The sequence below is a fragment of the Carcharhinus amblyrhynchos genome, chromosome 16, assembly GCF_965287045.1.
Source record: "Carcharhinus amblyrhynchos chromosome 16, sCarAmb.v2.hapA, whole genome shotgun sequence".
Lineage (NCBI taxonomy): Eukaryota > Metazoa > Chordata > Chondrichthyes > Carcharhiniformes > Carcharhinidae > Carcharhinus > Carcharhinus amblyrhynchos.
In genome coordinates, this window is record NC_137339.1 from 56003317 (window position 1) to 56017065 (window position 13749).

General features: G+C 43.3%; 1 protein-coding gene across 2 annotated transcripts in view; it reads left to right on the forward strand.

The window, feature by feature from the left end:
* The window catches only part of pltp (phospholipid transfer protein), a 114167-nt gene that overhangs the window by 25389 nt on the left and 75029 nt on the right, over positions 1–13749 (forward strand). Inside the window, exon 1 of one of the 2 annotated variants that reach the window (XM_080205110.1) lies at positions 11576–11715. The exons of the other annotated variant lie outside the window; for it this stretch is intronic. The gene's annotated coding sequence lies outside the window, so the exon portion shown is untranslated. Of the gene's footprint in view, positions 1–11575; positions 11716–13749 lie in introns of those variants that run through there. 2 annotated transcript variants of the gene reach the window in all.

Consider the following 13749-nt stretch of genomic DNA (forward strand, 5'->3'; position numbering starts at 1 on the left):
AGCAAACCATGATTCATGTCAGTCAACAAAGTTGTTTATATTGGATGATATTGTGCATGTGAGGAATTTTGGTAGTGGGTCTTCTTGAGTCCCTGGAATCATTATCTGTAAAACTTTTATTAAGTGGACGTAGAAGGAAGGATCATCCAAAAACAAAGGGAAAAGAGAGATGTCCCAGCAGCCAGTTTTCCTATTGGGAAGTATAATGCCATCAGGAAATGTTGCTGACGCTTTTCGCACTGAAGTACCTGGTCATTCTGTGATGGACATAACTTATGTGTCCATGGAAACAGATGGAACTGAGTTGCCCAAGCCTGAAGAGACACCTGTCATTGTGGTTTTGGCTGACAGCAATCCTGTGGAAACATCTCCAACAGAGGAGTTACGTCACTCCACACGGACTTGGAAACCCTCCGAAAGACTTGATTAATAATTGACTAAATTCACATACTAAATGTTTAATTATTCTGGACTGTGTAAAGTGACTATTGACATTTGTATAAAAGGGACTTAGAGGGGGAGGGGTGTGGTGATTATCCCTTTAAAAATCAATCTGCCCAGTCAAGTTCACATGACCTGGGGACTCAATTGGGGAGCAGGGTGGGGAATCACCTCAGTAACTGGGGGCTTCTGTACTGACCCGAGTTTCTGTATAGTTTTGACCTATAAATAAACAAGTGTTTTCCCTAAACTGGTGAACAAGCATTTTTATAGGTATCCAGGAAAGAATGATTAATCTTCTGATACTCTGTCAGCAAATTCAGGAGAAAGATGAAAGAGTAATTCTAAAGTTTTGTCTCTGTTTTTATACTTTCTGTGAACATTTTTATTTATTCTAACAGTATTAGCAGGAACGCACAAAACACCTACAGTGAAATTAGTGTCTCTATTGCAACATAGAGTCATAGAGGTTTACAGCATGGAAACAGGCCCTCAGCCCAACTTGCCCATGCCGCCCTGTTTTTTAAAACCCCTAAGCTAGTCCTAATTGCCCGCATTTGACCTATATCCCTCTATACCCATCATACCCATGTAACTATCTAAATGCTTTTTAAAAGACAAAATTGTACCCGCCTCTACTACTACCTCTGGCAGCTTGTTCCAGACATTCATCACTCTCTGTGTGAAAAAAATTGTCCCTCTGGACACTTTTGTATCTCTCCCCTCTCACCTTAAATCTGTGCCCTCTAGTTTTAGACTCTCCTACCTTTGGGAAAAGGTATTGACTATCTAGCTGATCTGTGCCCCTCATTATTTTAAAGACTTCTATAAGATCACCCCTCAGTCTCCTACGCTCCAGTGTAAAAAGTCCCAGTCTATCCAACCTCTCCTTATAACTCAATCCATCAAATCCCAGTAGCACCCTAGAAAATCTTTTCTGCACTCTTTCTAGTTTAATAATCTCCTTTCTATAATCGGGTGACCAGAATTGCACACAATATTCCAAGTGTGGCCTTACCAATGACTTGTACAACTTCAACAAGACGTTCCAACTCCTGTATTTAAAATTCTGACTGATGAAACCAAGCATGCTGAATGCCTTCTTCACCACTCTGTCCACCTGTGACTCTACTTTCAAGGAGCTATGAACATGTATCCCTAGATCTCTTTTTTCTGTAACTCTCCCCAATGCCCTACCATTAACTAGTAAGTCCTGCCCTGGTTCAATCCACCAAAATGCATCATCTCGCATTTGTCTAAATTAAACTCCATCTGCCATTCGTCAGCCCACTGGCCCAACTGATCAAGATCCCGTTACAGTTGGAGATAACTTTCTTCACTGTCCACTATATCACCAGTCTTGGTGTCCTCTGCAAACTTACTAACCATGCCTCTTATATTCTCATCCAAATCATTAATATAAATGACAAATAACAGTGGACCCAGCACTGATTCCTGAGGCACACCGCTGGTCACAGGCCTCCAGTCTGAAAAACAACTCTCTATAGCCATCTCAAGAAGCTAATTCTGTATCCATTTAGATGCCTCACCCTTGATCCCGTGAGATTTAACCTTATGCAACAACCTACCATGCGGTACCTTGTCAAAGGCTTGTTAAAGTCCATGTAGACAACATCAACTGTGCTGCCCTCATCTACCTTCTTGGTTACCCCTTCAAAACACTCAATCAAATTTGTGAGACATGATTTTCCACTCACAAAACCATACTGACTGTCCCTAATCAGTCTTTGCTTAGCTGTAAGCTAATCATTGGTCAAGTAGATCTTCTACAGAAGACTGTACCAGGAAAATATTGTGAGAATGAGCTTCAAGTGAAATTAAACTTATTTTGAAATTAAAATGTCAAAACAGTCTTAAATGTAAACAGGCCCGATGTAAGGGGAAAACTCCCCTGAGCCAAATAGAAAAGGAGGGGTCGGGGGTGCCAAAAGTCAAACCTAGTCTTCGATAAACAGTAAGTTGTCCACTCAAAATGTGCACTGGTTTGTGACATGACGTAGATGTATGCCAGGAGTTTTTGAGCACCAGGCACGTGATAACAGGCAGATATTGAGGATAGGTACAATACTGGCCACATTCAAACTCCTAAGAACCCTTCATGTTCTGTCCAAGGGCAAGGCAGCAATGCCTCTGGAAATAACCATTGGTAGAAAAAGATTTTGTGCTTTGCATTTAGATGTGCATCCTTCCTCTGACCACCAATCATCAGGTTTCTTGCAAATATCGGTAACGTTTCCAAACACAAAATACTGGTGTCATTTTGTTTTATAACAAGGAAATAGAGGAACAAATATGTTTAATTGCATATGTTACAATGCAGAGGTTGTTCCCCTTTTGAGACGTGACGCCAGATCCCCCAAAGAGGAATACCTCGCCTCGTAGTCTATTAAAAGTGTGCAGGAATGTGTGCAATGTTTTTCAGTAACGTTTAGTGGGTAACAGAAATACCTGACACTCATTTTAAAATGAACACAATTTATTTATTTAACAGGGAACTTGAATTAAACAAGTAACATACTGAGTAAAATAAGATTCTCCTGGAATGCTGTTCAAATAACTGCAATATCCATTCATTAATCAAAAAGGTAATAATAGAATTTAGTCACTCTCAACAAAGGTATACAACCAGGTTTTATGTCTTTCGGAACCTTCTGGAGTTTCTCGGTTGATTTCTCTGTAAGTTCTTTTTGATTTGGTACCGTTAGCTGGTGTGTTTTTTTAAGAGATATGTAAAGCTGGCAGCGTGGAGAGCTGCTCTGTCTCAAGACTTGAGAGGTGGCAGTTGCTATCTCCTGCTTTTGCCTCTTGCACTTCTTTTATATCTGTGATGACCTATCAATTTTCCTAAAATAGGATTGGTCTGATTTTTTCAATATCATCAAATTCAAATATTATAGGTTCTTGGTTGCTGAGAGCCAACTTTAAACTGATTGGGCAAAATTCAAACAATAGGCTGCCTTGTCAAGACTTGACCTTTTAATACAAATGTTTCATTTGTTGGACTTTGCATGTACTTTGTATTTTAAACCCCCAAGTAGTGAAACAAGCATATCAGCTTTTAAAGGGCCCACACAATGTTTTTTCTCTCTAGACCTTTTTACAACTTTACCTCTTTATCAACATCATATTCCAAGTTCACCAACTCAACTTCACAACATATAACTGATCTGTCTATACAGAAACAAAGGGGCATACAGAGGGTGATTTATTTTAGTAATGGAGAGGGAAGGTCTTAGAAAAAAGGTTCAAAACACCAGGTGTAGGTAATTTGCAAACTGTGATACCATACTGATTGCATTTTGTACCCAGATGCAATGGCAGGGAACAAGAAAGGGTTTACAGGCCAGTATTCTATATAGTATTACAGCTGGGTTGGGAATGGATAATTCGATCAATTGGGAGGTTTCACTGGCAGCAAAACTAAAACATATAGGCTCAGGCCTGCAGCCAGTTCCCCAGTAGAGATATACCTCTCTGGCTGCATTTGAAGCTATGTTCCCACCTTTTTCATAGGCTGCAATGGGTACTTGTTCGCCCAGCTGCAGCATGAATCCATTGGCATGAATTAGGAGATTTACTGGCAAGGCGCAATTTCAGCAAAACCACTCCTTTAATGTCACAAGGTGAAGACACACCCCCTCAAGCTGCCTTCAATGACAGTTAAGGGTTTTAAGTGATTTTAAATGTTTTCTTTAATCTAATTTCAATCCTAACATCCCCATCTTGGCATGATCCAATCCACCAGCATGGTGGCAAAATAGTTAGTATTGTTGCCTCATGGTGCCTGGTTCAATAGCGGCCTATGGAGTTGGCACAGTCTCCTGTTTCTGCATGGATTTCCCTCCAGGTCCTCCAGTTGCCTCCCACAGTCCAAAGATGTGTAGGTTTGATTGATTGGTCATGCAATTTAGCCTCTGAGGTGTTCCAAGATGCGTAGGTTCGGGGTTTAGCCATGGTAAATGCATGGGTTTACAGGGGTAGGGCCTGTGTAAGATGTTCTGTCAGATGGTTAGTGCAGAAACAATGGGCCAAATAGCCTCCTTCTGTAGAGATTCTATGATTCACCCTCTCCCACCAACACGGCAGTACTAAAGAACCAAGAGAGACAGAAGGGTTGGACCAGATGTGTTGGGGGCAGGGACATGAAACTGTCTCAGCGCCTGTTACTATTAGGACTGCAAGCTTGGGGCCAATTGTCTCCAATATTGATGGGATTATTGATTAATGCTGGCTTGTCTCACCTTTTTGAGGTGTTGGCCATTATCCTCTGTTCTAGAGACACACAACACATCAAAACAAATAAACAGCTTTCTATTTCTGCTAACCCAGGTCCACCCTAGTAAGATGTATGGGACTGCCGCAAAGTACCTTACCAGTCACACTTTCTTCCCTTTATGGAAGTGTCTGGTCAGCTGCGTTTTGGGACACGCCCAACATTCACCCCATGGTCACATAAGGAAAAGTGCGAGCTGTTAAAAATCCTTCCCTTTATCTAACTTGTGGCCCAATTTCTCAGTTGTTGTTTGGCAGATCAGGGTCAACAATTTTTCAAATAAATTTAAACAGAGCTCCCCCAGAACATACTCTTGCAGCATTACACATCCTGTTACATCCTATCTTTTGTGTAAACAAGAAACAAATGAACAAATTAGGCAATTAACCTCCCCCCTAAAGGAGAACCGTAACTGAAACAAAGTGGTGAATTTAAACCGAAATATTGTTTTGGGAGCTGACAATGATCCAGTGCCCTGCAGTGCCCACTGGTTGCAGAAGGCCTCAAGTGCGCTAATGAATAGTGTTTCTCCAGGGATACGGGTGCAAATGTAGTCGTGGAAGAGAGACAGGTGGTTGGGTTGAACCACCCCAACAATGTCCTGTTGTTGGCCAGGCCCAGAGGCAGGCTATCGATGAGGCCCTCTCCTCCTCATGAGGTGGCCAAAGATCTGAAGCATGGGTTTGAAATTGTTATGGTGAAATTAAAGTCATGGACACAAAATGGTTACCTGGCACACAAAATGGACTCTGGGAAGGAACATTAAAAGGCACTAAAGGAACATTAAAAGGCATTAAAAGGCACTGGCTTTGCCTACACAAAGAGTTAAAACTTGCAGTATCTGAATTGCTGCAGGAAACTGGTCAGACCTGGGTAACTTTAAGGCTTGAGGTAAGAGCAGACCCAGAACAATGAGTTTGATAATAAGATCAGCCATTGATGGAGACATAACTGTCTAAATGCTTTTTAAAAGATAAAAGATTAAAAGATAAAATTGTACCCACTTCTACTACTACCTCAGGCAGCTTGTTCTAGACACTCACCACCCCCGTGTGAAAAAATAGCCCGTCTGGGCACTTTTGTATCTCTCCCCTCTCGCTTTAAACCTATGCCCTCTAGTTTTAGACTCCCCTACCTTTGGGAAAAGACATTGTGTATCTAGCTGATCTATGCCCCTCATTATTTTATAGACTTCACTCAGTAATAAATGCATAAATGTGAAGAGATCAGCCACTGATGGGGACATAAATACATAAATGTATATATCAAAACCAGTCATTGATAGAGGATATAACTGCATGACTGTATCCATTCTATGAACAATGATGTGTTAACTGTCCATATCTGTACCTGTCTGCTTGTAACGATGTTAACTGTCTACTCAACTTGTAACGAGTGTTAACAGCTAATGTCTGTACTATCTATTGTCTAAAAGGTATAAAGATGCTCAACTACCATTGTGTTGTTGAGAAGGTAGCTGCTAAGTACTGCGGAGTACCAGTGCTTTCCCCCAAAGCTTTGTCCAAAATAAAACTGTTTTGTTGAACCTCCAAGTCTGACTCCGAAGTGGTAAATCTCCCACAACAAAGTGTAAACAAAAGTTGAGAAGTGGTCCCTTCAAAAAAAATGGCTGCAACCTCACGCATTCATCATAGATGCAGAAAACAGGCTCAAGGCCGCAAAAAAAATGCAGCCGGGGAGTCGGTGAATTTATCTTTTGTTGCATTGGACCGTTATATGTGACAACCCCCCATGCTAAATCCCCAATGGAAAAGGGGGGGATTCCCATATAGAGAACTTCTTTGCATATCTCAAGAACAAAAGGTTGTTTAACCAAAACCATCTCAACAACAAAAGATTGTTTCACATCATCAACAGAAACAAGCTTCTTGGAGAATATGTTTTGTGTTGTTACGAGCTTCAGAGTTATGGGGATACTGGTTCTTTATACCAGAATCTGATTCATCCTGCAGCTTGGTTTGAAATTGACTTTTAAACAATCTTAATCAATTTTGGTGAATTCCTTTTTCAATTCCTCCTTAGGATGTGAGCATCACTGGCTAAGTCAGCATTTATTGCCCATTCCCAGTTGCCCTTGAAAAGAAATAAATGAACAGCTTCTCTCCACATAGACAATGCACTTGGAAAGGTCCAGAATTTTAACTCAGTGACAGTGAAGGGACAGCAATGTATTGTAAATCAGGATGGCGTGTGGCTTAATGTGGAACTTGCAGGTGGTGGTGTTCTCATGCATCTGCTGCCCTTGTTCTTTTAGATGGTACAGGTCACAGGTTTGAAAGGTGCTGTCAAAACCACCTTGGGGATTGCTATTATGCACCTTGTAGATAGTGCATTACTGGCACTGTGGGACTGGTAGCGAGGAGAATTGATATTTAGTGTGGTGCTGATCAGACAGCTGGTTTTGGCTTGAATGATGTTAAACTTCCTGAGGGTTGTTGTACCTTCAAGACAAGAAAGATTGTTTTGACTGAACCATGCAGGTCATTCATCCCAAAACAATTTCCTTGCATCTTTCCCAACTGCAGATCTGTCCCATCATCCATCCCAATCATGGAGGTGACACCAATTTTCATTTGCAAAGGGTAGGCACAGTAAAGGAATCTCAATTGTCATCTTTTGTTAAATAATCCAGTGCAATTATGAAAAAGATGAATACAATGACTGGAATGCTACTGAGCCATATCAATGCTGCTTTCAGCCGGTGCTGATTGTTGACTCACCCAGGGATGCAGCAGGGGTTAATTCAATACAATTGGTAGCAGCAATCCTTGGAGGGCAACGTAGGGCGGGAAAAGTGGTTCCGTGGCCAATCTCTGCTAGAAATGTGCTGCTGTACGTCCCACACAGCCTTAGCTGCTGTGGCCAAATTGATGTTAAGCAGTCTGGATCCAAGCTCACCATGAGGGATGGTCACTTGGATGTGGCACCAGCGATCCTGAGACACTGTTGCAGGATGATCTGACATGTTTGAGGAACAGGAAAGAAGTTAATAGGGTAGAATGGGAACTTTTTCTTAATTGCAAAGCAGTAAGAACTTACTACCTTACACACTGTCTTGCAGTAACTTTGACTGAGCCCATCCATTCTATGGGAGTATTCGGTATCTTTGCAGGATCAATCGTTGTTATGAAGGAGTTAAAGTTAACAGAGAATGGAGTTGGTACCCAGTAATAGACCCCAGATGATTAAAGTACATGACTCAGAGAGTCTGCTTCTCCAATTAAGTGAGGATGAATTTGCGAAGTGTGGTAATGAATGGCATGAAAGCAAAAATGGAAAGAAGAAAATTCCACCAAGTGAACTGTTGTATGAAGGGAGAGACCTGCAAACGGTCTTCAATTTTCTGATTATGCATCTTTTGAGTCACATTGCAGATTCATTTTTAAAAATATGGATCAACCTTTTCCATTGGAAGGGCATGTCAGCCAGGACTGTCATTCAAACACCTCATAGCAGTTATAGTGACATCAGAGAAGACTGATTAATAAATCATGGATATGTTTGGGGAATCATCAAAGGAAGTCCTTTTGAATGTCATCAAGCCAGTTTATCCTAATCAACAGAACGCAGAGCATGCCATCACTAATGATTAAATACTACAATATCACCCCCTGCCCCACCCCATCCTCATCATTTAAGAACAGGGAGGACAAATACCTACAATACCCCACTAGTTATCACTCTTCAGAGAGAGCCTTTTTCCATTGGTTATCATTTTTTATGTTTTAAACTAAGTCAGTTTTCAACATAACTGGCTAATTTGCCATCAAGTCCTTGAGTCATTGTTCTCTTTGTAAGCATTATAAATAGAGGCTCAATCATCTAAAAAGCAGGGGGAGGAGTGGGAGTGTGGGGAGGAGAAGAGCAGTGGGTTGGGAGGTGAGGTGATGGTTGCAAAATCAGGGCTTCTTTAACGAGAAAAATGGACAATATGATGAAACAAAATGATTGTCAGGTGAATTCTTCAGGCAAGAACCAGCTGAAACATAGATAGTTGAGAGGGGAGGTGAAGAAGGAAGTGAAACTGGTAAAGGGAGAATATGAGAATAGATTGGCTGTCAACATCAAAGGGAATCCAAAAATCTACAAGAATGTGTCAAAAGAGTTGGGTGAGCTCTTGGGAACAAGAGGTGCTTGGAGGTACAAGGCTTCAATCACAAAATCACAGAATCCTACAGTGCAGAAGAGGCTCTTTGGCCCATCGAGTCTGCACCTATGCATGAAAGGCCCTGACCTGCCCACCTAGTCCTACTTGCCAGCACTTGGCCCATAGCCTTAAATGTAATGATGTGCCAAGTACTTATCCAGGTACTTTTAAAGGATGTGAGGCATCCTACTTCCACCCGTCTCTCAGGCAGCACGTTCCAGACCGTCATCACCCTCTGGGTAATAAAGTTTTTCCTCAAATCCCCCCTAAACCTTCCACCCCTCATGTTTAACTTGCGTCTCTCGTAACTGACCCTTCAATTAAGAGGAACACCTACTCCGTATCCATCCTTTCCCTCATAATCTTGAACACCTCAATCAGGACACCCCTCAGTCTTCTCTGCTCCATTGAAAACAACCCAAGCCTATCCAATATTGGATGAGTATTTTGTTTCAGTGTTTACTTAGGGAGAAGATGCAGCAGAAGTGGCAATGGTGGGTAATGGATGGGGTGAAAATAAGAGGAGCTGCTGGAAAGGCTGTGGGTGAGTTGCCTGGTTTGGATCCCTCACATCCCAGGTTGCTAAAGGATTGGGGATGGAAATAGCTGAAGGAGTTGCCTTAATTACCCAATCATCCCCAGAGATGAGGAAGGCATTGAAGGATTATAAAGTGACTTTTTCTTCCCTTGGCATATTGGGGGTTATGATGTGGGTATGCCGGCGTTGGACTGGCGTAAACACAGTAAAAAGTCTGACAACACCAGGTTTTAGTCCAACCTATTTATTTGATAATATTCTCACTAGCTTTCGAGGGGACAGCCTCTTCGTCAGGTGAACTCTCCATTCACCTGACGAAGAGGCTGTCCCCTCGAAAGCTAGTGAGAATATTATCAAATAAATAGGTTGGACTAAAACCTGGCGTTGTCAGACTTTTTACTATATTGGGGGTTGCCAGCAAAGCCAGTATCTGTTGCCCACCCATTGTTTGATCAAAGTGGTTTGCCATTGCTCATTCCAGAGGGCCAGTTAAGATTCAGTCACATTTCTGGGGGATGTGGAGTCACCAGGACCTAAAGAACATTGATGAACCAGATGGGTTTTTATGATGATTAATGATTGTTGTCATGGTCACCATCACTGAAACCAGCTTATCATTAATTGATTTTAAATTCCACCAGCTGGCATGGTGGGATTTGTATCTATGTCCCCCACAGCATTAGCAAGGGCCTCTGGATTATTAGTCCAGTGACATTACCATTCTGCCAAAATCTCCCCATAGTGCTGTAAAAAATGAGGATGGGTTTAGATTAGTTAGACAAAGAGAAAACTGTTCCCATTGACTGATGGTACAGGAATGAGGGGGTGTGAGGAAGAACATTTTTACATAGAATCATAGAACCCTACAGTGCAGAAACAGGCCCTTCAGCCCATCGGGTCTGCACCGACCACAATCCCACCCAGGCCCTGCTCCCATATCCCTACATATTTTACCCACTAATCCCTCTAACCTACGCATCCCTGGACACTAAGGGGCAATTTTAGCATAGCCAATCAACCTAACCCACACATCTTTGGACTGTGGGAGGAAACCAGAGCACCCGGAGGAAACCCGCAGACATGAGGAGAATGCGTAAACTCCACACAGACAGTGACCCAAGCCAGGAATCGAACCCAGGACCCTGGAGCTGTGAAGCAGCAGCGCTAACCACTGTGCTACCGTGCCACACTGAACGGGGCGAGTGGTAATGAGCTGGAACTCGCTGCCCACGAAGGGGGTGGAATTGGAGATGATAAATGATTTCAAAAGGAAATTGGATAGGTGCTTGTAAGTAATAAAGTTGCAAGATTAGAGGGATCAAGTGGGGCACTGGGATTGACTGGATGGCTCTGTACAGAATCAGCACTAATTTAATAAGCTGAATGGCCTTCTGTGCCGTGACAACACTGACTCTAAAACAGTACTGGGCAAAAGCCATAGATAACATATCTCCTCAGGTGTCCTATTCCCATCCTACTACCCTACCAAACCCTACAGGTTATGGGAAAGAACAGGACAGGACAGGGTTTCTCCTGTGATGCTGTCTGAATCACCTGATCTGAAACTGTGAGCAGGACATGTGCCTCTGATAATCATTTACAAATGGATTTGCTTTATAACTGTGCAATATAGATTACAGGCATATGAATGTGACTTCAGGCTGATATCATTGGGCTGTGTCTGCTCTGAAAGGCCTACAATATGCTTCCTTTCATCCAGAAATACTCCTGTCAATATCACTCGAAGTCCTTTTGAGCTCTGAGGTTGTAGAAAAACCCGGTCTACAGTTAACATTATACAGTAATCCATACAAACTCTCCTCTATCTACAACCATATCTAAGTGACAATTTGAATGGACAGATATTTGCGTGGAATGATCTTCTCTGAATACTTCTGGCACTAGGGATGTGAAGACGGGACAAACTTGAAGTCTGGATTAAACCAGTGTGTTTTGTAAGGTGCTGTTGTGTAGGAGGACTAGAGGCCTGTGCAGTGAGTCGTTAATGAGTTGATTACAAATGCTCATTAAAGAGGCTGTGTGACAGCTTGGTGACGTTTTCACTGACAGCCTCTCCTAACAGCGAGCAGCTAATTGGGTCTAAATGTGGAATTCAAACACTACTTAAAGACATACTCATTATTTCAGCTTCACTTGTTGCTAGAGCTGTGCTGAGAGGATTTCACAAACACACTGGGAGAATCTCCCTGAATTTCACCAACATTGAAGCAACATTTATTCTGGAGATTCTCTGTGGAAATTCACTCAACAAATGTAAGTGTGCTACTTCCCCCTGTAGGATACCTAGAGGGTGCCTGACCATCAACAGCTTACTCAGGCACTGCCCCTCATCCCAGGTCTGGATGAGGAATGGAGGCTGAACCTGAGATTGGGTAAGCAGTCGTAAGAACAGAGAAGGACAGGAAGGTGAAGAGTGTAAGCTGGGTGACATTGGCAAGGTGAGTGGGCTGGACAAGGTCAGTGACGTGGGCAGTGTGGACAAGGTGAAAGATGTAGGTGTGGTGAGGGGTCTGGGTGAGGTGAGGGATGTGGGTGAGGTGAGGGATGTGGGTGAGTGGAGGGATGTGGGTGAGATGAGGGAGGTGGGTGAGTGGAGGGATGTGGGCGAGGTGTGGGATGTGGGCGAGGTGTGGGATGTGGGCGAGGTGAGGGATGTGGGCGAGTGGAGGGATGTGGGCGAGTGGAGGGATGTGGGTGAGTGGAGGGAGGTGGGTGAGGTGAAGGAGGTGAGGAGACTGGGTGAGGTGACGGATGGGGGTAAAGTGAAGGATGTGGGCGAGGTGAGGGATGTGGGTGAGTGGAGGGATGTGGGCAAGGTGAGGGACGTGGGCGAGGTGAGGAATGTGGGCGAGGTGAGGGATGTGGGCAAGGTGAGGGATGTGGGCAAGGTGAGGGATGTGGGCAAGGTGAGGGATGTGGGCAAGGTGAGGGATGTGGGCGAGGTGAGAGATGTGGGTGAGGTGAGGGGTGTGAATGAGGTGAGGAGTATGGGCGATGTGAGAGGTGAGAGATGTGGGTGAGGTAAGTGATGTGGACAAGACAAGGGATGTGGACGAGGTGAGGAATGGCGATATATTTCCAAGTCAGGACAGTGAATGACTTGGAGGGGAGTTTCCAGCTGGTGGTGTTCCCATGTATCTGCTGCCCTTGTCCTTCTAGATGGAAGTTGTCATGGGTTTGGAAGGTGCTGTCTAAGGACCTTTGGTGAATTGCTGCAATGCATCTTATAGATAATATACACTGCTGCTACTCAGTCTCGGTGGTGGAGGAAATGGATATTTGTGGATGGGGTGCCATTCAAGCTACTTTGTCCTGGATGGTGTTGAGTTTCTAGAGTGTTGTTGGAGCTGCACCCATACAGGCAAGCGGGGATTATTCTATCACATTCCTGACTTGTGCCTCGCAGATGGTGGACAGGGTTTGGGGAATTAGGAGATGAGTTATTCACTACAGAACTTCTAACCTCTGACCTGCTCTTGTAGCCAATGTGTTTATGTGGTGAGTCCAGCTGAGTTTCTGATCAATGGTAACCCCAAGGATGTTGACAGTGGGGGATTCAGTGATAGTAACACCATTGAATATCAAAGGGCGGTGACTAGTTTCTCATTAGTAATGGTCATTGCCTGGCATTTGTGTAACATAAATGCTACTTGTCACTTGTCAGCCAAAGCCTGGATATTGTCCAGGTCTTGCTGCATTTGGACATGGACTACTTCAGTATCTGAGGAGTTGTGAATAGTGCTGAATATTGTGCAATCGCCAGCAACCATCCCCATTTTTGACGTTAGGTTGAAGGGAAGGTAATTGATGAAGCAGCTGAAAAACATTGAGCCTAGGACACTAGGACACTACCCTGAAGGACTCCTACAAAAATGTCCTGGAGCTGAGATGATTGACCTCCCCAAACACAGCCAATTTCTAGGTGCCAGGTGGAAAGCTTTTCCCCTGATTCTCATTGAATCAGTTTTGCCACATTGATGCCACATTCAGTCGAATGCAGCCTCGATGTCAAGGGCTGAATTTCACCTCACCTTTGAAGTTCAGCTCTTTTGTCCATGTTTGAACCTAATTGTATCTAATCACCATTCAAATTAAACTTGTGGGTATTTGATTAGTGCCAATCAGGCAAGTCCAGAACAAGAAACTGGTTCAGTAAACCCAAAAACTGTCAGGTAGATCCCAAATTTCAAATAGTTCAATCTCTTCAACCCATTTAGCTGTTGTTTGACAGTTAATCTGTCCCTCAGATATGAGCAGGGCAATGGTGCTTAAATAGAGGATTAAAAC